Consider the following 23,526-nt stretch of genomic DNA (forward strand, 5'->3'; position numbering starts at 1 on the left):
AAACAGGGTAATAACACAAATCACTTCAAGTATGAAGTAATTATATCTGTTACTAAAGTTTCATACATCTAGGCGGTATATAAATTTGCTGTAATGTCGACACTTTGAAATAAACTCAGATCGTTTGTTCAACAGTGTAGATGTGTCAGCATTGATTATGTGTAGCTTTTCGTACAGACAAAGTTAACATGGCTTGTTTATGTCAGAGTTACTTTTACGCTCGGATAATGATTGACCATGATACACCAAAGTCGACGTCCATGTCCCTGTTCTCGAAAAACCAAGCAAACATTGAAAGTTCAGTACTGTTCTCATATTTTTCGCATATGATTGCATGTGATTAGTGAAGCGAATCATGAAGGTGTTATCAGTGAAGCCAACGTAAACCTTCTCCTTATTGGCCTCTATCTTCATTTAAAAAATATATTTACCTCTATTGAGCATTTCAAAACATGGTGACCCTCCATCGCTAAAGTCAAATAGGGTGACCCCATGGATCCATCTCCCCCAGGCTGAAGAAACTGACCAGTCCCTTGCTCACTTTGTCCCTCGCTGTGAGTGCAGTACAGAGACAGACGGCAACATGATAAATACACAATGCAGAGTTTTCCTTGCATTCACACATACGTGTCATTTGATAATGTAACAGACAGACTGAGAAAGGTAGTGAGAGAAGTGAAAATGTTTACAAATAGACTGAGTTAAAGTTATACAGAACCATATACCAAATACCATTCCATTTGAAATGATTCTCATACGATTTAACAATGGACGGTAACTCTGACTTTGTGAAGCGCAAATCTTATAATATGTAATGATACGATTTATTACTTGCGAGATAATCTGAACGTTCAATGTTAGAGAGATCTCAATTTGTATGAAATCTAAAGGGACGAAAACGCACATATTTCCTCTATATGACCCAAAAGTGGACAAGAAACGTTATCTCTTTACACTTCAGCAGGACTCATATCAGTCTAAATCCTGCAGAATCAAATGTTGTGTCAACCTGGTTATCATTCTGACGATCCTTACGGGCTGATTTGTTTTTCGGCATGTTTGTAGGGAAAGATTATGGATATTTTTTTTTTCAAATATTGAGATTTAAGGATCATTCAAAGGATACTGTGAGCGATAACCATCATTAGTTCTTTCGTATTTTACATTGCTAACCGATGACCATGCAACTCAGAATCAAATACTCAAGTTTAGTATTAATTCGGCGAGGTATCGCTGATATCACAAATATAGACATAAAATAGCTTGAGGGAGACATGGGAAAACTTCACTGTGATGTGTCACCAAATTTACCACATGCTGAGATGGGTGACTACATTGATTCAAATGTTTACCTTTCTGGTGATCAGCAACCTATTGACCTCCTAAGCTTGGTTAAACTCACTTGTGTCTGATGGCATATCATAATCCGATCAGCACGCATAAAAGTCCACAAGTCCGAATCTTTGCTTGGCAACAGCGTGTTCATTATTTTATGTATCTGCTGCAACAACGGAACGCGGAAAACGCTTAAGAAAAAAACCCAAACAATTTGAATTATAAATATAAAGGGGAACATTTGTACTATTGGCATTTTCTTATTAATCATTATGTATTCAATACGGCGTAATGATTTCGTTCTTGTTTCTCTGAGCACTTGTTCTGCCCGAACAACTTTTGAAAGTACTGAATTGGGTAAACAAGACTATGAAATATAGAAGTCGATTTACACTCACGACAAATTTGACATAACACAAAAAGAGTGTGTTTCAGATCTTTATTTTAATTTGAGAACTGTATGTACGAACAAGTAATGTTCATTTCAATATTAAACATTTTCCTTCCTCTCATTAGCCCCTTAAATACATGGAAAACGTACATTAAGCTGACGCACACGTGAACATACAAATTATAATTCTCATCTGTGGATGTAACACACTTACACATTTTCTGCCACCAAATTATTCATCGCTTGCTTCTAAATGAGCTTTATAGAGGAGTTATATTTGCTTGACGGCATCGTAAACGGATACAGGTAAGTTAAAATGAGGGTAGGTAATATAACTTATTTTGAAACTCATAAAGATTACGCTATGTATGATATCGCATTTTATTTGCGAGGATAAGACCGTTTGGAAATAATTATAAACTGCAAAAAGGGCAGGTTTTATCGTGGACAATCAGTGTTAAATTTACAAATTTATGCGTAGAGCCATTAAGGTAATATGCACCTCGAAAGTAAAAGTCTCAAACTTTTGCTGACATTTTCCTTAAGGAATCTTTCAATTATTGTCTTTCAAAATTCGAAATAAAAATCGGGGTCACCGTGCGTTTTGGTACTAGAGACAAAAATAACCCCAAATTTATTGATTTGAAATTCAAAATGACCGCTATCCCTGTGTTAACTCTCTGGCGAATTTTTTTTTATTTTTTTTGAATTTCGAAAACCAACCAGCCGGTGAAAAGTTGTCTTATGCTAAGAGCTTTAAAATGAACATCCACAAGTGTTATAGAAGAAAAATAATTGTAAAAATTTTCAGAGTCCGAATATCTATCCCCGGATGCATTCTACCTTAACAACGAATAGCAGTTACGGCTTATAATATGAAATAGTACAGTAACTTCTAACCAACAGTGCATTGACATTACTTTAATGTTTTTGATAGATTTGATCACCTTTTGTATCTTTCTACCAAACGAACATCGATGTTGGCATTATATAGCGTTTTTACTCAGCTATTTAAAATCGGGTCTTTACTAACTCACTTTAGTAACTCTACTTTCCTTTGATTGCAATGGAAGCAGAATGCTGCTAGCAGGGATATTCCAAATAAAGATGTTTACAACATCTAAATTGTAATCAGAATCATACCGTTTGAAGTAGATCCTGTACTGCAGTGTGTTGTACACCCTGCTGACTGTTGGCGCTAGTTCCGACATGTCGCTTGGTACATCGCAAAAACCGTACTCGTGGGGCTTCGGCTAGAAATGCTTTTGTTTCAAATATTAAGATACTTTCTATAGCATATATCGTCGCTTCACGTAAAACTATCCATTTATGTAAAATAGAATAAAAGGGAAAACAGTCTTTGGATTTTGACTGTCAAGGCTTCCTCGTAGACTTCCCCTCGTTTTCCATCAATCCTAGTCAAGATCGTGGAATGACGACCGTTCTCATTTAGTATACAATTTTGACATTACATAAGCCCTAAAACACTCTCATCTTTCTGCATCTTTCCAGCGATTTTTAGTTGATTGGTGTAAAAAAATCCACACGAATAATTTAACTGAAAGGAGCGGCATTATCGATTTTCCTCGTGTGGCGTCTGAGCTCGTTGTACTTTGCTTCGTTATCTGGACTGTGCATGCTTGTAGGCCCTTTTATTAACTTATGTCGCTAATCGTTAACAGTGAGATGTTTTGGAAAGACAGAGAAGTCTAAATCCTAATAGGAACAATTTCTATTTCTCGCTTGAAACTAAATAACGAAAAATTTACAGCATTTTTATTATTGCAAGTAAATCAAAATGCAGTTAAGCATGCATATGTATGAAAAACATAATTTCTTTGGATGTCTGTTTTTCAGAAGTTAATTTGATACACTGGTTAAAAATCTAGACATAGCCACTCATTGTGAAATGCAGCTCCTGTTTGAATACTAACAGACGTATTCTAGCAATGTTTGAAAGACAAAATAACTCAACTCATTCAATAGGCATATCAAGACATCATCAGTTGAAGTAGGCAGACTCGTGCGCCTTTGTCTAATAATACAATGGCATTGCAAAAGTTGTGCTAAAAGTTCAAAATTAGGAAATAGTTCTGTAAACGTCCAATATTTGGAATGACTGATGGAAACTCTCTGTATACACCTACTTTTGTTGACAAGTCATGATAATCCCCGCACATAATTTTAAGAACAAAACTTGGACATTAGATAACAGGTGCTGAATTAAGTAATCCAGTTGTTTTCATTGGCAACGACTCTTCCTCTGAATGATGCAAAAGCGTGTACTCGGTCGTATGAGGGCGTTTTTCTGCACCCGAGAACAAAAAAGATCCGCCGATGCGGACAAAATATCCCCAAATGCCTGGTTTTTCTTTTTCCCTCACTTGAAATTAAACAAATAATCCTGCTTTGTAGATTTAACCTATATTCAAGCATACAATTGAACTTTTACGACGTACAGCCATCTAGAATGTAAAGTTTTGGACAAAAAGCCCCGTGCCCCGAGGTGGGTAAGCTTTGATGCCGTGAAAAACTACGAGTTTACATTCTTGCAGACGAAGTTTAAGTACGAAACAATCGTGACGAGAAATTGCAGCAGAAGCATCAATTACTTAATGTGTCATTTGACACGTTAAAAATATCAGGGCGGGGGGCTGTCATGATAAACAGAGCAAGGTGTTAGTTATTATGAAAGTGTTGTAACCCAAAAATGCGCCGAAAATGAGATATGATATGGATATAGGGCGAAGCGAAATATGCAATAAAATGGGGCACCCGAGGACCATGCCTTAGGCATCCGAAGGGCACATCAAAATGAAAAGTGATGGCGGAAAATAGTTGTTGTTGCCTTATTATTCCCCATTCATAGCTGTATCTTTTTCCAACGGCAGCCTTTTGAGCTTTTTTGGAAAAACCTTCAAAGCTCCCCTTCCAAGATGTCAAATGATTCATCCCTTACTTCTGGTGGTGGCGTTTTGTATATTGCAATTATTAAAGGGAAATCAACTCCACACATCATTCGTAACTTGGGTCACCGGGTTATACTCAAATTTAAATCTGAAGAGACATCAGAGCGTTGATTGTATTTGAAGAGTACGTTTTGTAGAGCGAAGCTCAAATCTGGAGACGGATATTAAAATTTGCGGAGCGTAGCTCTAATCTTTAGAGCATAAATGAATGGTGTCGTTTTCGGATTTGGTAGACGGTACACTGACTATGGTTTGACGACGTCTGAATACTTACTTCAAGCTATGATTTTAGTTCTTGCTCAAGTTTCCAGTGTAATTCGCGCGTATAAAATTTATATTTGAAATTGTGCAAGCAATACGTTTGAGTTCTCAGAGACAGACTAAACTTAAATTGCGCCGTCTACGACCGACCATTAAAACCTCTCTCTTTTTCTTATACTTCGATTTCCCCCGCTGATTGCCGTCGGCAAGCGTAAATTGTAAGTTAATTATTATCGAAGCCTATTTACAGACACGACCAGGCATAATAGGCAGTGTCATGTCAAACTTGCTCGATGCGATGAAGTGGCATCTTTATAGGGTCCCTTTCAAAAGCTATTGGCGCATGTTACTATCATTGTATGAACAGCAAGCTTTCAGCAAATTAGTATCTAGTCAATATGAGTGAGAGGTCCTTTATTTTCTGGATTACACCAGATTCGGTGGAGTCTCGGCTCTCATAAGAACTCTAGGCATTCAAGAATAAAGGCAAGCATATGAATAGTTCTTGCTTTGAATCTACTCGACTACTCTCTGATAGAAACAACTGATCATAGTGCTTTCCATTTCACATATCTTACGCTGTGAAAGAAACGAAATCAGAAAATGAGTATTAATCAGTTTCAGCGTAGACATTAACATTATTCAAATCGAATTAGCGCCCTCACCGTTTTAGACTACAGCATGTTACGAAGAAATGGCACATACAGTTACCTTGAATGCCTTTTATTTGAGTGTATTGACAGTCATATATATGACATGAATTTAGCATCTCAACCTCCCACAGTTGTTCATATATATAAATGTGACAGGGTCAGTGTTCGTACTATGACACGCTATCGTGACTGTGTTTTGCTAACCTAATTGTTATCAGCCTTACCTGTAAACACTTGATTTTTCTGTTATTTTTGCCGAATTTCGGTTAATGGTTGACCAAAATCCACCGCATGTGCTAGTAACAGATAACATTTCATCATCTATAGCTACGCTGCTCAAAAAAGTCAACTTTGCTCACACAATCTGATTGCAAGCTGAAGGGTACCATTTGCACAGTGCTGATCAAAATATATGTTAACGGGGCATGTAGTGGAACTAAGTTTATCAGGGTGAATGTCAAACTACTTATTTAATACAGAATATATTTGATGTTTAAATTACTCTTGTTAGAGAGAGAGAGAGAGAGAGAGGAGAGAGAGAGAGAGAGAGAGAGAGAGAGAGAGAGAGAGAGAGAGAGAGAGTTTACTGTACGCCATAGTAACAGTTTGCACTTGTTCAAATCTGTAATATGTCGTATCCTCTTGTCATCGGTGACTCAATTATGCCGTTTCTTAGACTTAAAAATGCCTATGGTCACCCAGCTTTGTATTTTCTGATCATTCCGACATGTTGAATTTGCGAAGATGTGACAGGGTAGAGTAATGTTTTTATTAACGGAAGAATTATTGAAGTACAGCGATATTGTTAAAAATATACAGTCATAAGAAACTTGCATCAACCAACAAAAATTTAACAAAAAAAACAGCAACACGGTACGTGCGTTTATTAAGTTCCTCAGATTCGAGATACTGAAATTCTGCAGTCGAGATAATGTATGAACGACTCGTCACGTTCCCATCTCGATGTGATCAGAACTTCCTTATCACTTTTAATATTTCATTAAAACGCCTAGAAACAAACGAGTGTTTAGTTTTATTTGTTCCCTATTCAAACGGTACAGTGGTCAAAACAAATTGTCTCCAAACACTTAATCTAAGCTTGGAGAGGGCGCTGTTACTTTGACCATAATTTATTGTTTCAAAAGAAATAAAAAGGATAATTACATATCGGAGAGCTATGAAGCACTTTTTTTAAAATGAAATTGCAGATTTCATGCTGTCTCTTCTCATGTCAATCCTGTGCACGTTTTCATCGCTTGCTTGTTCACAAATACGTTGACCGTCGCTTTATGCTTGACATACGTGTTATTAAAGTTTTAAAAGGGAAGGAAGAGGGAATAAATTGTGAGATCGCACTACTGAGACTCCGTACTCTCGGAGAGGTGTTGCACATATCGGAGGTTGCCTGCCGTGTACTCCAAATCTGACACATACTGGCATTGCTACTCCTATAAGTACACATTATATTTTCAACGTCATCTTACAAAATTGCTCACACTGTCTGGTGTACAACGAGAAAGAAAGAACTGCTAAATGCTATCGACCGACAAAGTAGGACAGACAGACGCCATTCTGATGACCTTAATTTGACCGTATTCTTAAGGCAAACATACGAGTTCAACCTTCCGATGTTAATCCCCTCATTAATAATGCAAGGCTTGGCATCGTTTCATAACCAGGGGTTTACTGAGACAGGTGGTGACGGCTTGGCTAAGTACGGTCAATGATATCAATTCATCCGAGCTGCTATTTCTATCCGGTGACTAAGTGTAAAAACAAATATTTGGAGACGTCGCGATGGCACAGAGTTGCCTTGTTCCTTATAATTGGTGAGCGATTAAGACAGATAAAAGCATAAATGTCATTGAAAAATAGTTCAATATATAGAGATGACAACTTCGTTATTTCTGTCGTTTCAAATATGCGTGCCTACATAATGCATGATAAGAGATATTTGGTAAACTAACAGTCAGAGTCTCATTTGCAGGGAGATGAGCGCCCTCATGGACACAAAATAAATCGCAATTTTGTCTTCTGGCTCGTGTAAATTCCTTATCTTTATTGCAATATTAATGCTAATTATAGCATCTTAGCGCGAAAATATTTACATATTAAGTAGTTCATGTAAATAAAAAATATTAAAGAATTTGCAATGCCGTGAGAAGAGGTGCCAACTTTACGCCACGCTGTAATTGGTCATGTCGGTTAAACTTTAACTGTGACCGTCCGATTGTATCTTAGTTTATCACTATATTAGGACTCATTGCGACAAAGCCTCATCGCTCAACTCGTGATAATTTCGTAGCAAATAGAAACGCAAAAACAAATGTGTTCTGGTATGTAGGGCATTCTATAGCGTCTGACGACATCAAGGAAGACTTCTTTGTGATTCCAGTGATTACAACCATAAAAGGGAGAAGTAAACATTCTACTTTACGGGAGCCATCCCAATGTAGCGATGATTAGAGGATAGAAAAGGGTATTTCTGACAATCATTCTGGTCAGGAATCGCCCCGTGCATGAGAACGTGCACGTAGGCCATCTCTATGACGACCACCGTGCAACTGTGTTATGACTACCTTTGATGACAGCAGAACAATCTAGAACACTGACGGTTTTGATCCGTCAGGTTGCTATCAACTGTAAAAATTAAAGTCTACTGTTTCTCTCTTCACTTGGCATATATTCTTTTACTTTTATCTTCGTAGTATTAAGGGCTGCAACGTAGTATATCTGCGACTAAAGCAGCAAAAACACGTGATAACACATGTCTTAACGGTATTTAATGGTTGAGGACAGTGTGACATTTAGTTATCTTATCCAGTATCTAGGCCCGCTATGTGTAGAGGGTGAAGTCGATTTTGACGTAGAAAATCATGATAATGTTTGTCATTATTAATGTTGAGCTGCCAGTCTACAAAAGTTGGTGAAAATTCACACCTTTTTGATTTAATGTCTTTTCTTTCGTCATCAGATAAAGCTACAGTTAATTTAAAATTCACCGTGGAGGAATTGAGAGAGCGTTAGGCTGCATTCACAAATCAAAGACAAGGTTCTCAGATTTTTCAAATGTCCCCCACCAACAAACTTACAAAGCATTCAAATTTCCCCGTTTTACTTGCTATAGTTTTGAAATTCCCCCTTCAAGAGCTTGAACAGAAATTACGTGCGGAATGCAGTTTTTTGCGCAAGCATTTTTAAAGAGTCATGAAATTTTAGGGATAAACAAAATGTAGTGCTCTATGTACAATTACATACCAAACTATAAATGAAGTTAAACACTGAAGTTATTGTCCCTTTTGTGATCACATAAAGAGGTTTGTAAACAGGATGAATTCCCTCACCTATCATGAAAACTAGACACAATTAACATATTTGTGAAAGAGGAACATTAGTTGTACTTATTGGCCAATCAGAATGTTTTGATCTGTGTAGCAACTGCAGTTTCTTGTTCTACTCCCCGCAGCATGTTAGAATAACAAAAAGTCTATTTGGCAAACACTCTGCATGTGTTAAGACCGTAATCATTGTTATTGATGACAAATGAATTCAAATCCGCGCTTGACTTCAATTTTGATCGATAATAATGCTGATTGAACACATGGCTGTGCTAGACTTTTCATCACGCTACAGGGAGTGGGACAAGAACTGCCGTGGATACACGATGCAAAACCAAAAACATAAATCAAAGAAATAACAGACGAGTCTGTGTCAAGTCCCCCTTTAATTCCTCAAATCCTTTCTAGCGCCTCCAACACACCCTTGATATTTTCAAGTCCCAAAGTCAATTGTCCCCCTCCAGGAGTGCTTGTGTATGCATGCTTAGCAATTAAAGCGAAGAGAGAGAGAGAGGAGAGAGAGAGAGAGAGAGAGAGAGAGAGAGAGAGAGAGAGAGAGAGAGAGAGAGAGAGAGAGAGAGAGAGAGAGAGAGAGAGAGAGAGAGACAGAGAGACAGACAGACAGACAGACAGACAGACAGAGATAGAAACAGATAGACAGGGAGACAGAGAGAATGGGGAAATCGACTTATGAAACAAATTCTAATATACAGAATCGTAAATTGACTGACAGAAACAGCAGGCAGGCTGACAGGCACTCATATACAAATCTGAAAATTAAAGGCATAAGCAGATGTCGACTTTCTTTAACTTGTAGGGCACCTTCAATCTCCTAATTTGCCTACACCGATTAGAAGTATTGCATACTTAGATTATTACACAAAGGGGATGTAATATCTTCCGCCACTAAAATCCTATCTATGTCATAAAACATTGCCTTCGCCTTGATTCATTTTGTGTACTATAATATTTTATTCTCTGAAAAAATATCTAGGGTTTGTCCAATCTATTAGGAAATATTTAATATTTTCCAGAATGGATTGTGAACTCAATTCAAATAATACATCCGGAGTACTAACCAGCCTACTCTACATTCATATGTTAAATTATTAACTATTCTCAAACATGTGTGTTAACTGTTGTTAACAGTCCATGCATGTGGAATATCACTATCGCGTGTTACTGCCACACTCACCTGTGAATGTGGATTAAGTACTAATATAAGGAACCACGAGCCCAGCTCAGAGAGGCATATCTAGGATTCCAACAGGTCAGTTCCTTATTTTTCCCTCGGTTTGGTTCCGTCTAAGTGGTATGTCAGATAGAGTTGTGTGCATTCTACAATCAACGTTGCATTGATAAAAATAGCCGTCTTCCCAGGGGCGAGTCAATGACCCTTGATGCATACGTAGTATAGTTGATTGGAAACTGTATTTATATGTGAAATTAAATGCGTCGTCATGAATGTTACTTTGTCCGATACATAAACAACGATTGGAAAACAAGTAATCTCCGCATCTATACTAATCAATATTAATCCAAGCTAGTAGTATGTTTTGACTAGCCCTGTAAATGATTCAAATGAAAGCTGATAAAGTTGACGAACGTTTGACTTGTAATGACCAAATTAAAGGAAAAGGAGCATTTTTCTTTGCTGGAACATGTTAATTGTTTGAAAGGTTATCAGAACAGCCTTATAATTATTTAGCTTATAGTGATCAAGTCTCCGAATTCAAAGGTGAGTTAGATATAATGTAGGGTTGAAAGTTCTGCAGTGAAGTGTTCAGAAATTCTTTGATTCGCATATTTTTTAAAGATTTTGAAAACCATTGAAACGGTTCATTGCTGTCTTAAAGGCATTAACGAAACTATGCAAGAAGACCACAACCTACAACATATGAAATGGTGACTAAGTATCTTTAATTTGATCTTGGTTCACCCTTGCTACAGTGTGTTCTGAAGATAATTTAAGGGGTGAAAAAGAGAGCGAGAGAGTTTCAAAACGAGTCTTAGAAAAGGGATGAACAACACCTTGCGAGGATGGTGCCATACAGATGAACATAGAAAAAATAAAATAACAAAGTACCCGACCGAAAATAGTCACATATCTCAAATTTGGAAATAATTAATAGAAACATTACTCAAATCAAATTAAAAAAACAAACATTGCAGCGTAGATGTTTGTTGAAATATATCTGGTTTATTAGCTTTATCCTTGAGTATTGAATTCACGCAGAAATAAGGATATTGCAGTCAAGTTTGGCTATTCTAATTTTACTTGCAACTTATGATTATCATTTATTTATTAATATTATGTGAATGAAAATATTGAAATTGCATTATTTGCATCCTATAATTTAAACGTGTTTCTAACTTTACTTAATTGATTGCGAAATTTGACTACTCGTTAATGAATCAAAATAACAATAGTAGTAATTCCTTCAGAATTATAACAAATAAATGATCTTTAGATCAAGTCATATAAATTTATCTTTGGTGATCATCACGGGAGAGACATGGAGTGGTTTGTTTAGCTATGGTAGAAGGCCAATGCCAGGGCAACACATCGTTTGAAATATAATTTGATGATTCGTAGTTGAAAGCTACGGGGAATTTGCTCAAAATGTGGACAGAGAAAAGGGAGCCACTCAATTTTCAGGAAATGTACTGAATTTATACACAAATAGTGTACAAGTATGAAAATAATGGATTAGAACATGGTGCATTTTTATAATAAACATGGTACAATTTGATTTGTATGTATACTAAGTATAGTTATTATAATTACAAAATAAATAATATTTTAGTATTTTCTGATAAAAAAATTGGTATACTTCATTAATAACAACAAGAAACATTTACTCTCCATTTTATAGGTACTGATTATTTTGGAGACTGTGAAAACAAAGCTAATCCTAAAAAGTAACAAAACACTGGACTCTCAAACCATCTTTCAATGCAAGAAATTAATTTGTTAGTCTAAAAATACTTGCGCAAAGGACATTTTCCAGCTGAATATAAATTTAATTTATATATTAAAGGGCCATTATTTGTAACTTTTGACCATTTTTTACCTCGGAAAATTCCATGTTGGAGGCTCATATTTGTTGCAAAATTTTGTTTTACGAAAAAACAAACATGATTAGTGATGTTATAGCCACATAAAACTGCCGATTTTTGTTCAAACGTGTTGCCATTCCGAGCTCGTTTGTTGACGTCTGGCATGCTCAGCGTGCTGAGGAGAACGCAGATATGGTGACGCCGCTGGTAAGGTCATTTCTCCGGCTCAAAATTACAAACAAACAATGAATGGATTCAGAATAATACTGACTCTGACTCAGATTGCACCAGACTGCTTCATCGCACACATCAATTTCTCAAAATTTTCCACACAAGAGGCGGACACCCCACTGACATTCTCCCCTCAGCTTCTCTTTTATTTTTCCCCACCTGTATCTTCAAATTATCTGATGTTAGATATCGTAGTGGAAAAACCCCGTAGCCGAATTAATCACATTAGAACACCAGCGTTTGTGCCAACATTCTTAACGATTCTAACAAGTCAGTGTTGTAACTGCAAATCGTTCTCGAGGAATCATTTACACCGTCTCACCATATACCCATGAAAACGTTCATTCTCGACAAACAAAATAGAGAATTTTTACCCTCCCGTGTGACAATCAGGCAGTCGTACAGGAATATCACAAAGGGAACAATTCTCATCATTGGTCCATGGCAGAGAGTATATATTCACAAAAAGTAGTGATAAGTATGACAACAGTGGTGGTCAAGTTGCACTTTCTCATCGTCGTCGTCTCATAGTATTTGTCCTATTTAATTTAATTGATTACAACATACAGTAAAATTACGCCGCATTGTGTATGTTCATTCTAGAAAATATTGTCATTCTGTTGAATACACCATTTACCATACACCTGGCGCCGCCTAGCAGGCAGAGCCTTGGCGGTGACTGCGTATCAATACATTTTATTGTTAAAGATGTGTTGCTTTGACATGATTCTGCCATCGTCAAAACAAACCACTCTTGAGGTTAATAACCTGATAAACTCCTCTTCATTAGGATTTTATGATAAAACTTGTTATAGAGGAATTAGCACATATCACCATATGCGTATACTTAGGGTTTTTAAGCAAGTTAAAACAATTGTCAATGTAAACAGTCTTTGAGTAGTGAATCTGTGTTAACGGCATTTTATTCCTTATCGTATACCAATATCGCACCATCCTGTTTTTGTAATAAGCTGCGATAGTTTGCCGTAAACGTCGAGATATGCAGGATAACGCCATTAGTTTTGGAGTGTTCCCTTACTACATCCGTAATTTGATAATAATCAAAGTAAACCAACAAAAATGTTCTTACACTCTGTAACCCCGTACAGTTTCATCAAAACATCTTGGGCGCTCAAACCATGGTAGGAGTTACAATTTCTAAATGTTGATAAAAATTCTTTGTATGCCCTGATTTTTTAATACCCGAATAACATGAAAACACTCAGATTGCATAATTTAGATAAATGTATTTACGGCTTAGCCAGTAAAATATTCAAATAATATGATGCCACCCTTCGGTTAAAGATTAGAGACAAAGCAAATAGAGACGTTTATGGTTGACATGGTATCATTGCCTGGTCAGGTCAACATATTTTACCACTCCTAGTTCTGTTTGCAGCGTGAATAATCTGTTCACTTAGTATTTTGTAGAAGTGTGACTTAACCAGTGATATATGCAAAAGTTGCATACACTTACAAAAATGGGCAAGTAAGAGTCACGGCACCAACAATCCCTTCGTATCATCAACACAAGCTCACGGTTCAAATGTACGCTAAATAATTTCCCATATTAAAATTACGTATGTCCAAACGTCATATTTGGCCTTATATTGATTCGCAAACCCTCCATCTCAAATATAATTGACTCTAGAGCTGTACTGGATAAAATATTGCCCTAAATCGAGATATTTTTTTTATTTGTAATTCAACAGATAATGTTTCGTTTTATCTCATATTCTATTGAGACATTCGCAAAAATTCTACAAGTTTGATTGTACCAACACCGCCTGTATCGCATGCTGGTGTCCGTCTGATTCTGACTAGCGGCCGACATGACAAGTTCAGCCGTCTGCACCTGACTTCGAACACATTCCGTTATTCATATATTATATTACCATGCCCTGCCCAGTCGCATTTTGATTGGTCGAGCTGAACCACGTGACTGACCACAAATACACAGTAATGGTTTGTTTACATGACCGTGAATAAAAATAATAAGATTAGCAACTCAAAATATCGTAACTTTACACATCAAACGTAAATCATAATCAATCACAAAATAAAATGGAGCACTTGTAGGTCAAGTTGAGATACTTTTTCCTGAAAACATCTCCGGATTTGCCAATTTTTTACAGCGCGCGTGATAGTGCGTCGCGTATTGCTCAGTTTCTGGGGCCCAGTTGTCGTTCGCTCCTGAAATTTTCGCAAACTTTGACTGTTTTCGTGGGTTCGCTGATAATATAATGGAAATAACAGACTCCGCTCTGACCATTAACGTATATTTTTGGGCGCGGGCTCAAGGAAAGCCAAATTAACGGGCTCGGCAAGCCTCGCTCGTTAATTTTTGGCTTTCCTCTCGCCCTTGCCCACAAATAAACGTTAATGGTTAGCGCGTCGCCCGTTATTTCTTTAGTGTCTTTATTTTACTATGTGTTACCCTTGCTTTATTTCGGTGTTATTCACGGGCTAGCTGCTTAGGAGCAAACTCAACAAGGGCAATCACCGAATTCGTTCATGTGAGTTGGGTCGCGGAATTCGTGGAAAATGCAGTTGCGTCGCAAGTAGGTGTAAACCAAGACGAGTGCAGGGACTGGACAAATGACACAGACACTTGAAGTAAAATAAAAGAATAATAAACAAAATATAATGAATAACGATCCAATAAAATTCAAATGTACCGGTACCGAGCAAAAATATCAAATTACAATATCGTTAACAAAAAAACGTACTATCCCTAAATCGATTCAGCACTTGATATGTCTAAATGCTATAAAAATAAAAGACATTGATTCAGAAGTGCAAAATGATATCAAAAACATGTGACGTCGAGAACAAGTAACACTTATAGTGACAATGTTCAGCTGTGCCACTCGTTGCTTTTCACTTGACAGACAAATCAGGGCAGAGGCTCTGAACTTGTCAAACAAACAAACAAACAGTACAGTGTCCGTTGCATTAATTGTCCAAACGCCTATGTGGTAACGTTGACAACACAGTAACTCATTAGCATTCCATCGCAGGTACACGTTCCTGGAGAAAACGAGCGTATCTTCGCCTGCCAAGAGTCACTTCAGGCGTAGTTCAAAAGTTCATAAACAAAATCGAGAACCACGTCGGCTTTCACCGATGAGGGCGTCGTCCCGCAAACAGCTCTCAGTAGCGTGTAAATGGGCATAAGAGTCAGCAACGCACGTCTCAGCTATAACCCATGAACGTTACACTAATTCGCTGAATATGATTCCACTGGGAAATTCGTTTTGTCGACAATGCTCCGAGTTCCTTCGAACGTGAAGTTGAACTCAACAACAAAGCACCGATCAGTTCTGCGAATGAAAAATCACTTATGTGGTCGATTAATCATGTGCTCGTAAGATGATCCGTCGACAGTTTATCCGTTGGCGTTGAGTTATGCGGGTCATTGCATTCCTCACGCCAAGTTCAGAGAACTTCAAATGGCCGTAACGTTATCAAATTGAGTCCGATTTTCATGCGACTTGTATCGATCGAATTGTACTTACATCAGCTTCTAAGACGTGTAGCATCAGCGTTGAGAAACCTGTGCAAGCACCATTAATTGTCGGATATCTGCAGTCAGTGTCTCCAAAGAAGTGTTCGATTTTGGCAAGCACCCACGCTTCGTGCAGTAAAGCAGACTTTGACATTCGATTGGGTCGAAGAAATACCACTTCACACGCCGGGATCTCACGAAGACAAACTAAAATAATGTCAGTTAACATCCAGCTTCCCTCGCGCCCCCTTTGAATGCGATTTCATCACACGATTCCGCCGATGGTTCGGATTTTGTAGAGACTTCCACTCACGTCGACCTTATCGGACACCGGCCATATTCGAAGTTCTTCATGATCAAGTTTCCTTCGCCGTATTACACCCGCCAAACTTTGGGTGAAATACACGCGCGTCTTCTTTGATTGAACTGATTTAACCCTTCTATCAGCAAAAAGGTCAATAGATAACAATAAAAGAGCTTTCGTACAGAAATCATGAAATCTAAGGTCTAAATACTACATCAAAATACAATCAAAACCCTTGGATTACTTTAATAGCGTAATCACCCCAAAAGCAAAAGTCAGTAGTTAAAATCGTCTATCATCACCTATTCGTGGGTCATCCCACTATGACTTGAGGGGGTCATTGCCTATGGTATCACACTCCCCCAAGTCAGCATAGGGACGACCTACTATGCTTACTTTAAGATTTTTTTTTTTATATAAGCAAATGATCATTGAAAACCAAAGCAAATTCACTAAAATATCGACTTGCCAAAGATACGAATTACTGAACACAAACATAAGTATAAACATTACATCAACGAGACCATTAACATCGAAATGCTCTCGTTGGCAAAGGCATGGCGCCTGAAAAACGAGTGACTCAAATCATCCTCAGATGCACCTTCGATGAAACACCGCCACTTTCCTGTCATAGCAGTAGGAGTAGAGTCTCTATAATCCTGAAAGAGTAATCAGAAAAGGTAAGTGCGCAGAAGCCGCTGGGCAACGCAAGACACACAGCACCCAAGGGACATTGCTAAATCCACTAGCACACCTGCAAAGGTGCACAACGCAATAGTCGACATGCACCACCACTTACCTCACGTCAATCACCGTCGGCCCTCCAGACCAACTTACCTGTAACATCATCGATGGCATGGTATACGCAGATGAGTCACAGTTAAAGTGTAGCTATGGTAACCTACTGTATACACACGCATCCATCTACATTCATTCGTACTTACATGTACATTCCATTGGCCATGATTTCAAGTATTTTCATGGTTATGTCATGGTTCCTGTTGTTTGGCAAAGTCAGTCTTCCTTGAAAAACTTCATCTTCATGCTTGATCCTCATTGAATCAAAAGACGACCTCTTACCAACACCAGGATTCTTTGAAATGCCTCTATCATTTTTGCCTCGTTTGATCAAACGCGAACACCAACCATAGTACTTGGGCGGTCTTCGAGTTCTAGTTGATCGACGCGGAGGGGGAACCATGGTCTCTCCCTCCTCGGAAATCGATGATTCCTCATCGGCATCTGAGCAATCACCATGGGAATTAGCTGGGTCACTACAAGTGATCTCTGGTTGCTTCTCCCCTATATTCTCATTTCCGCTTTTTAAAGTTCCTCTATGAGTGGACGCATCTGTGACATTCCCAACTACATCACTTGACAGAATGTTCTGTGGTGCCACATCAGCCTCCTCAGCAATTCCGTCAGACATCTCATTAGATATAACGTCTCTACTATCTTCATGCATGCTCGTTGCAATGTTATCTGAGCCTCTTATATGGTCAGAAGAATCACTCACAACAAGACCGATTGGTTCCGGAAGATCTTGGTCAATAACGACACGATCGTTTGGGTCATTCCTGTCCATAGATTCAGCGCGGAGCCCACTTCTACCTTCTAAGCTTACAGGTCTAACACGCCTAGGCTTAAAGGGTGACGCTTCTGGGTTCAGAACATAGTCTTGTTCACTCTGTGTGGTTGAACTCCCTTCAACTCCAGTAGTCCCCTGGATACCCTTATCCTGGAGGCATTCACTCATCTCATCTTCCGTATAACTCGACAATGGTCGATCACAGCAAGGCTTCAACAGATTTCTGTGAACCGTCTGTGTTTTCGAAGTTTTCGTTGAGCGTATAACATATACTGGCAGATCAGGGCTGAGTCTTCTCTCAACAACATACGGAGTCTCCTCCCACCGTTCGGCGATTTTATGTTGACCTCGTACGTTAACGTTTCTACGTAAAACTCAATCACCCTCCTTTAGCATCACCTCTCGGACCCTCAGGTCATATTGTTCCTTACTTGCTTGAGCTGACTTCCCTGCAGCCCTTTTTGCCATCTGGAATACCTTGTCCATTCTGGATCTCAAGTCGGCAATATATTTCGTTGGCGTTGTAGGATCCCTGTTTTCAGGTGATATTCCAAATCGTACGTCCAAGGCTATCTTCGCTTGCCTTCCAAACAACAGGTGGTAAGGCGCGAAACCTGTTGTGTCATGAACCGTGCAGTTGTACGCATGTACCAACGGCTTGACATAATCCTTCCAGTTGGCCTTCTGTTCGTTCTCAAGCGTACCCATCATATTAAGGAGCGTACGGTAAATCTCTCAGTCTGTGCGTTCCCTTGGGGATGATAGGGCGTGGTACGTGATTTCTTGATGTTCAGCAACTGGCACAATTCCCGTATTACTCGTGACTCAAAGTTCCTACCTGATCAGAGTGAAGTCGTTCCGGGCATCCATATGGTAGCATAAAGTCTTCCCATAGGTGCTTGGCTGTCGTTTTAGCTGTCTGGTTGCGTGTCGGTATCGCTACAGCAAACTTCGAGAAATGATCAGTGATCACCAGCAAGTCCTTGATCCCGCCTTTACATTCTTCAAGGCTCAAGAAGTCCATGCAGACGAGTTCTAGCGGTTGCGAAGTTTCAATACTCAACATCGGAGCACGGGTCTTCAGTCCTGCCTCGTCCTTCCTTCGAGTACATCTCTTACACGTACGAATGTACTTCTTCATATCAGCCGACATCAGGGGCCAATAAAACCTAGCTCTCAATAAATCAATTGCTCGATCCTGTCCCAGGTGTCCACAATCATCATGCACCCCTTTCATGGCTTCCTGGCGAAATTCGTGCGGTAGCACCAATTGGTAGTAGACTTCTCCACTGGATGACGTCCTGGCTCTATACAAAACATCATCGCGGAAAGAGAACTTACTCCAATCCCTCAGCGCTATTCTCACTTCTTGTGATTCATTCGCTCGCTGCTTCCTAGTCATCTTATCCTTCCCATCGGTCCTCGCGTGGACCAAGGTTCGTATGCATTGTATGGTAGGGTCTCTGTCCTGTAATTTTGCCCACTGACTTAACGTAATCGTAGGCAATGTCGCTTCACCTGGCATTTCCGGTGGTTCAGCCATTTCCTTGGGTATTGCTCGTACTGAGGCAGCTAGGGCTTCCACCCATGGTGTATCTTCATCGCCATCAGTCAGAAGTGGCTCCCCCACTGCCTGCACTTGGTCAGGAGTCATCGCTACGGTTTCCTGGAACCGCTTTTCTGACTCATCAAATCTTTGAGTTGTGGTATTGGGTCGTCGTGACAACCCGTCGGCATCACCATTCCTTAAACCAGGTCAGTAGTGAATCTTCAGCTTGTACTGAGACAAAGCATTCCACCACCGCTGCCCTGTTGCATCCAGCTTTGCAGTACTTGCTATGTACGTTAGAGGATTATTATCAGTCAATACCGTGACATCATTGCCAAAGCAGTAGTCATGAAACTTTTCTGTGAGAAATTCCAGTTTGTGAGCTGGGTAATTCTTCTCGCTGGCAGTCAAACTCCTACTCGCATATGCGACTGGTCGCAATTGTTTCTGTCCATCTGCACCTTCGACAGTTTGGTATAGAGCAGCTCCTAGTCCCATCAAGCTTGCGTCTGTGTGCAGCTCAAAGGGTTGTGTATAGTCTGCATAGGCCAAAACCGGAGCAGAAGTAAGTTTGTCTACAATCAGCTCAAAGGCATCTTGGCACTCCTCTGTCCATTCATATGGGGGTGGTCGTTTTCTCTCTCCCCCATTCTTCCTTTTTGTCGGCTGCCCTGCTGTCAAAGCATGCAACGGCCGGGCAATCGCCGAATATCCCTGTACAAACACTGCATGAAAACGCAATAATACAGATAAATTCACATTAATGAGTTGCCTGTATTATAGAATAATACATGTGAATTCACATGAATCCAGATGAATACAGGCTTGCTGAATACAAGAAATGGATTCTTGACTGTATTCATCTGTATATGCACTCTTCAGCTAAAATACAGGCAATAATCCATGCTAATACAGTAAGTATTATTGGGTTTTCATGCAGTGAAACCTACGGTAATACCCCGCAAATCCCAGGAATGTCCTCAGTTCTTTTACATTGGTCGGGACGGGCCATGTCCTCAAAGCCTAAGTCTTGTCGGGGTCGGTCTCAACACCATTCGAAGATACAACATGTCCCAATTACTTTATGTTCTCGCGAAAAAAGCTGACACTTGGTATGCTTAATCTTCAGGTCACATTCTCTGAGTCGTTTAAGAACCTTATCAACTCGATCGAGATGTTCCTCAAAGGTCTCTGAAAAGATGACCACACACTCATATAAACCATGCAAATCCTCATGTTATAATCCCCTAAACACTGTTCAACAACACGCTGACATGTAGCACCAGCGTTCATGAGTCCAAAAGGCATGACAACAAATTCGTAGAAAAGAAACGGAGTTGCAAATTCTGTCTTTTGGATGTTCTTCTCGGCCATCGCTATTCGCCAAAATCCACTTTTCAAGTCAGTTGATGTGAAACATTTCGCATCTGGCAACACATCCTGTCCTTCCTCAATACGAGGCAGAGCGTATGCATCTGAAATTGTCTGTGCATTTAAACTCCTATAATCGACACCAGTGCGAGTAGTTTCGTCGTTTTTGCGACAAGGATGAGCGGAGATGATCAGGGACGTTTAGACTGCCTAATCACTCCAACGTCCAACATTCCCCATATCTGTGCTCGGATCTCCTCATAGAATGCTGGTGGTATCCGGCGGTATGGTTGTTTGACCGGACGTTCATCTTTCAAGTTGATCTCATGTTTGTGGATCGTACATCTCCCTAGGTCATTGTCACTGATCAAAAATGACGCAATGTTACGTTCAATCACCTCCTGTACTTTCTTCATCTCATCTTGTCAACCGGCGAATCAGTCATGTCAAAGGATAATCCCCCAACCTTAACTTCACTCACTTCCGATGACTCATGTTGTGGATCGTACATCTCCCTAGGTCATTGTCACTGGTCGAAAACTACGCAATGTTACGTTCAATCACCTCCTGTACTTTCTTCATCTCGACTTTGTCAAGGGCGAATCAGTCATGTCAAAGGATAATCCCCCGACCTTAACTTCACTCACTTCCAATGACTCATCTTGTGTTTCATCGTCCCTGCGGTTTCTTGGTGGCTGCACTTCTATTCCTCGTACTGCCTTCACCGTAGCGACAACCTGCCTTGGCTTAATGACGACCGCTTTATCGGTTTCATTCTTTACTACCACGGGCACGGCTGTCGAACGTCTCCCACACTCAGCAATCATCACCATTGGGTTCAGAGTCAACCCTTTGTGTCCACTCCAGTCGTCATCATCACCTAACAGTACTTCATGTTTCTCTCCTTTAGGACCAGCCTTCATGCTCCCTGGAATGGTATGTGCAGTATGTGGCTTCAATGTCACTCGTTCGTTAATTGCTGCTCGCACCACTCCCATATTTCCATTTGGTCCATAGAACTGTTCACAAGCACGAAGAGTAGTAATCGCTCTTCTCGCTACTGGCTTCATTCTGCTCATTGTCTTACCGCCACCGTTCAGCATATTAATCGTCATATAATTGTTCAACCAGTTGGTCCCCGCCAACAATGGCACGCGATCGTTGTACTCCGTTCCTTTCACCACCAATGCCAACAGATTGAAAGTGGTAGCATCGTTGAAAACGTGAATAGGGAAACCAACTTCAACTTCTATTACACCAACGTAGTCCAAAACATCGTCTGTCACACCCGCAATCTCAAGAACTTCGTCCAATGGCGTAAACGGCACATCGGATAGGTATCGATGATAGTAGTCCTCGCTGACCATGGTAACCTGTGACCCCGTATCCACTTGAGCCAAACATTTCCTTCCATTTAGAAAAGCATACTGCTCATTCAACGGACCAACGACCCGTCCATCAATGGGTCTCGGCTTACCCTTTCTTTGCGGGTTCTTTTCCTGTCGTCGTCTACCTGTCATACTCTGGGCTTTGACAGATGCGCGTTTCCATTTTGGGCACTTCGCTGATGTGTGTCCTTCTTTACATTTACCGCATGGCTGCTTACAATCACGCGACATGTGACCTTCACCATTGCAGTTGTAGCAAGTGAACGGCTTAGCTTCACTCTTCTTTTCATTTCGGTCATTGCTTTTATGCGGTGCTCCCTGTCTTGGGGCTGGTTCCTGCGGAATCTGTGTGGCAATATCATGTGGCGAAACTGTCATTGCTGCACGAGCATTCCAGATCTCTTCCATTCCAGCAGCGTGTTCTTTTCGTTGTTGTTCTATAGCCAGCTTCACCTGTTCCTGCTGTAGTTGTATCACTTTCAACATTGCTGTCATTTTAGTGTACACTTCGTCTGTCCCGTGATCTCGTTGCTTCTTTTTCTTTGAGCGCTCTTCATTGTCACAGGAATCAGAATCAGACTCAGACATTTCCTTCACAGCTCTATGTCCTCTTGTCTTCTTTCGTCGATCTTCATCTTTTCTTCTATTTTAGGGCCACATACTCCCTGTACTTCTTGTTCACCTATGCGGATGATCCGCAATAACTCATCAAAGTTCCTAGCATTCTCGTATTGGTGCCTGGCAACGTCCTTTACTCGCAGATCAGTCAATCCTTCCCACAAAGTGGTGCACAGGATTGAATCCATTTCACTCTCATGTACCCCCCCCCACGATCAAATATACGCCGGAGGTTTATCTCAACGCGGCATGCAAATGACGCAGCTGTCTCGCCCTCCTTTTGAAAATCATTGTACAACTGCCGTTTCAATGTAGCCGTAGACACAACTACACCGTATACAGTTTCAAGTTTATCCAACATCTTTTCAATAGGTGGGTCAATTCCTAACCTAGAATGACCTCACTTGCTTCGCCTCTAATGGATTTCCGAATGGCCTGTCGCAGTACCCGATCGCTGTGAATACCACTCTGTCTCATACTCTGTACCTCTCTCAACCACGATTCATACGATATACTATCCTTACCTTTATAATCGCCAGTAAAGGTCGGTACCCTTGGCGCCGTATTCATCACTTCGGCCAAAGCTCGATGTGTCCACTCCCCATATTCAGGTTGTTCCTTCCTTCGCTTGCCGTTACGCTGCGACGAAGCCTCGCGTTCAATCTCCTCACTTCGTCTGCGCTCGCGTTCACGAAGAGATTTCAGTTCATGTTCCAATTCAGCTATCCGCTCGTGCTCATAGTCAAACTGCGCTGCACTTTCAGTCAAACTACTATCTTTTATAGGCTGCAATCGCACTCCTATCGGTTTCCATTGATAGGTTGATAAGCCCTTTTTCGGAGTATATACGCCTCGGCCCCCTCCTCGTTTTGGTACAGTCCCCTGGGGTAGCTTAGACATGCCCTCTCCCCCAATGGGTGACCTACCCATCGCCCCATATTCGTTGGCCATGGCCCCTTTAA

Source organism: Ptychodera flava, assembly GCF_041260155.1.
Source record: "Ptychodera flava strain L36383 chromosome 3 unlocalized genomic scaffold, AS_Pfla_20210202 Scaffold_25__1_contigs__length_14229661_pilon, whole genome shotgun sequence".
NCBI classification, from domain to species: domain Eukaryota; kingdom Metazoa; phylum Hemichordata; class Enteropneusta; family Ptychoderidae; genus Ptychodera; species Ptychodera flava.